The 2,996-nt window shown below is 55.2% G+C and overlaps 1 pseudogene; it reads left to right on the top strand.

The window, feature by feature from the left end:
- Positions 1 to 1,220: 1,220 nt before the first annotated feature.
- LOC147957765 (protein STRICTOSIDINE SYNTHASE-LIKE 10 pseudogene) lies at positions 1,221 to 2,592 on the top strand (annotated as a pseudogene).
- The last annotated feature ends 404 nt before the right edge of the window (positions 2,593 to 2,996 follow it).

Here is a 2,996-nt window from a genome sequence, read left to right as displayed (position 1 = left end):
GTACCTGACATCATCCTCACGCGCACATATGTACTACTACTAGTAGCTAATTAATTCGAATGCATGCATGTATGTCTAATTGTGTACGAACTACTACTACTACTACTAGCTAATTAATTCGAATGCATGCATGTTTGTCTAATTGTGTACGAACGACGTGCTCCCCACTAACAGCGGCGTCTCAACTACGTGTAATTAGTCTAGTGCAAGGAGCAGACATAGGCGGAGATGGCCGCTCAAGTGCGGATCTGCAGCTGCCACCATGCGTTGTCATCCCGCTTGCAGCTTCGGCGACCACTAACAGCTTAAGCTTGTCCTCTCTTCTGAGGAGTCGTGGTCGCTGGGGCGCCACCATCACTTGGGGTGGAAGAGGCATCGGCGGCAACGTGTGGGAGCAGGAAGCGGGAGGATGCGGCTAGGGATTGTGAATAGTATCGCAACTTGTTTGGGTGTTCTCTTTTGGGGTGGAGGAGGCCACGGTTCGCTGCTCACTCATTTGTCCACCGCGACAACACACAAATAGCCCCCCTCAAAAATCGATCACGGTCGTCCATGCAAAAACTGGTGGAGAGAGAGAGAGAGAAACCTGGTTCGGCCTAGGCCTGACCTAGGGCCCACATCTCTCTTACGAGGCCGCACTTCGGGCGCAAGAGCGGGAGTGGACCGAAATAGTTAAAATCATTTGGCCTAAGAACGGGAGGTGGTGGGGCGCTCCTAGCAGCGCCTACTCAGGGCAACGAGGCCGTCCTAGCGGCGGTGATGTGGTCGTGATGGCAGCGAGGCATTCTCTACGGACAGCGCTGCAATGATCTCTATTGGCATCGCGGTCCTCTGCATGGACACTTAGCTCCTCCATCGTCATGAATTCGGACCACTCCGGTCGTCGTGGTGGAGGAAGAACCGGTCGCGGCCGCACCCTAGCCTTCCCTCTCCAAGCTCCTATAGGCTACAGCAACCCTGACGCCGGTCGTCCTCCAGCGGGAGCGGCACGACCGTTCATCTCTTCTAATGAGGCCATTCTGCGGAGCACCGCCACAAGGCGGAAAGCGTCGATGATGTCTAGTGGCGCGGATGCGTGCACCATGAGGTGGCACAGGGTTTTAGATCCATGCACGACGGTCGAGTCGGTATGACGTCGTAGCTAGCTATACACTGTTGAAGACTTTTTCTTTTGAAATGAAACTATTGAAGATGAGATCATTATATACAATAGATGGATCGATTGATCCGTAGAGTACAGGCAGGAGCTAGCTACACGTAGGAACCAGATGATGGATAGATTTTTCCTTGTACCCGGCCGGACTCGGTTGCCGATTCGAATCCAACTCGACTCGATTGCCTCCGTCCGTCTCGGCGTACGTGTGGATCATGCATGGGCCGACTCGGACCTGTAGCTGTCCATCAGAGTACATATAATAGGACATCTAGACACCTCCCTTCAATCCATCAAACCAAACCACATCCAGCAGATCGACACACACGGTACAACCAACCTCCATCGAACAGCCGACGTGATCGATCGACAAGCTTAAGGTAGCCGGCCAGCCAGCCAACATGGGCTGCAGCATGAGCCGCCTCCTCAAGGCCACCGTCGCTCTGGTCATACTTGTCCTTCTCTTCATGCCCGGGGCCATGGCAGCCGCCGCCGCAAGCTTCGACGCCTCCCGGGCACAACAGCTGCCCCTGCCGCCCGGAGAAGTGCACGGGCCGGAGAGCGTCGCCTTCGACGCTCAGGGCCGAGGCCCCTACAGCGGCGTCTCCGACGGCCGCATCCTGAGGTGGAATGGGCCCAAGCTTGGCTGGACAACATACGCCTACGAACCAGGCTACGACAGCGAAACGTGCACGACATCCAGGTTTGGCACGGAGGCGGACATAGAGAGCCGCTGCGGTCGCCCACTTGGTCTGCGCTTCAACCAGAAAACGGGTGACCTCTACGTGGCCGATGCGTACAAAGGGCTTATGCGTGTGCCGCCCGGCGGCGGGGAGGCCACCGTGTTGGTCGACCAGATTGATGGCATGCCGCTGCGTTTCACCAACGGGGTTGACGTCGATCAAGTCACCGGTCAAGTCTACTTCACCCATAGTTCGATGAACTACGACAGGTCAGAACACGAGATGGTCACCAAGACCGGGGACTCCACGGGCCGCCTCATGATGTATGATCCACGAACATCGGACGCCACCGTGCTCCAACCAAGGATGACATACCCGAACGGCGTCGCGCTCAGCGCCGACCGCACACACCTCGTGGTCGCATCTACTGGCCCGTGCAAGCTGCTGAGGCACTGGATCAAAGGGGTCGACGCGGGCAAGTCCGAGCCTTTGGCCGACCTGCCGGGCTACCCAGATAACGTGAGGCCCGACAGGAAAGGAGGCTACTGGGTGGCGTTGCACCGTGAGAGAAATGAGCTGCCCTTTGGTCGTGATAGCCATCTTCTTGCTGTGAGGGTCGCTGCTGATGGGAAAATAGTCGAGGAGATGAGAGGGCCAAAGAAAGTCAGGCCAACCGAGATCATGGAAAGAGACGACGGCAAACTCTACTTGGGCTCGGTGGAGCTTCCTTATGTCGGCGTAGTATAAAGGAAGTAGAGAAGTAGAGTATAGTAGATATAGGATGGATTTAGTTTCTTATTATACCTGCAGCTAAATGTAACGCTCCAGTTTCTTTTTGTTATAGGCAAACTATTGTAATGCATATTTTTAGAGATCTTTTACAGTACACCTAAGATATATTAGCCATCCATTTAAGTGGACGAACGTTCCAGATTTACCAATACTACAACACGATTTGGGTAGTATGTATATTATGACGGTAGGGACATTTTGGGTGGTAATCAGTTAAAACTCGGCCAGGCCAAGGACGCGCTGAGGTCACCGACGCACGCAGGCGGACCCAGCAATTCGACGGAGCCGCCCACCACGCCGCTCGGTGGCGTTCTACTCGGACGCTCGGCGGCCTTTGTCCATCACACGGAGCCCCACGCCACAGACAC

The sequence above is a fragment of the Triticum urartu genome, chromosome 7A (genome assembly GCF_056163025.1).
Source record: "Triticum urartu cultivar PI428250 chromosome 7A, HENAU_Tu73, whole genome shotgun sequence".
Taxonomy (NCBI): Eukaryota; Viridiplantae; Streptophyta; class Magnoliopsida; order Poales; family Poaceae; genus Triticum; species Triticum urartu.
Note: the sequence above shows the minus strand (reverse complement) of the source record. Positions and strands in the feature narration are given on the sequence as shown.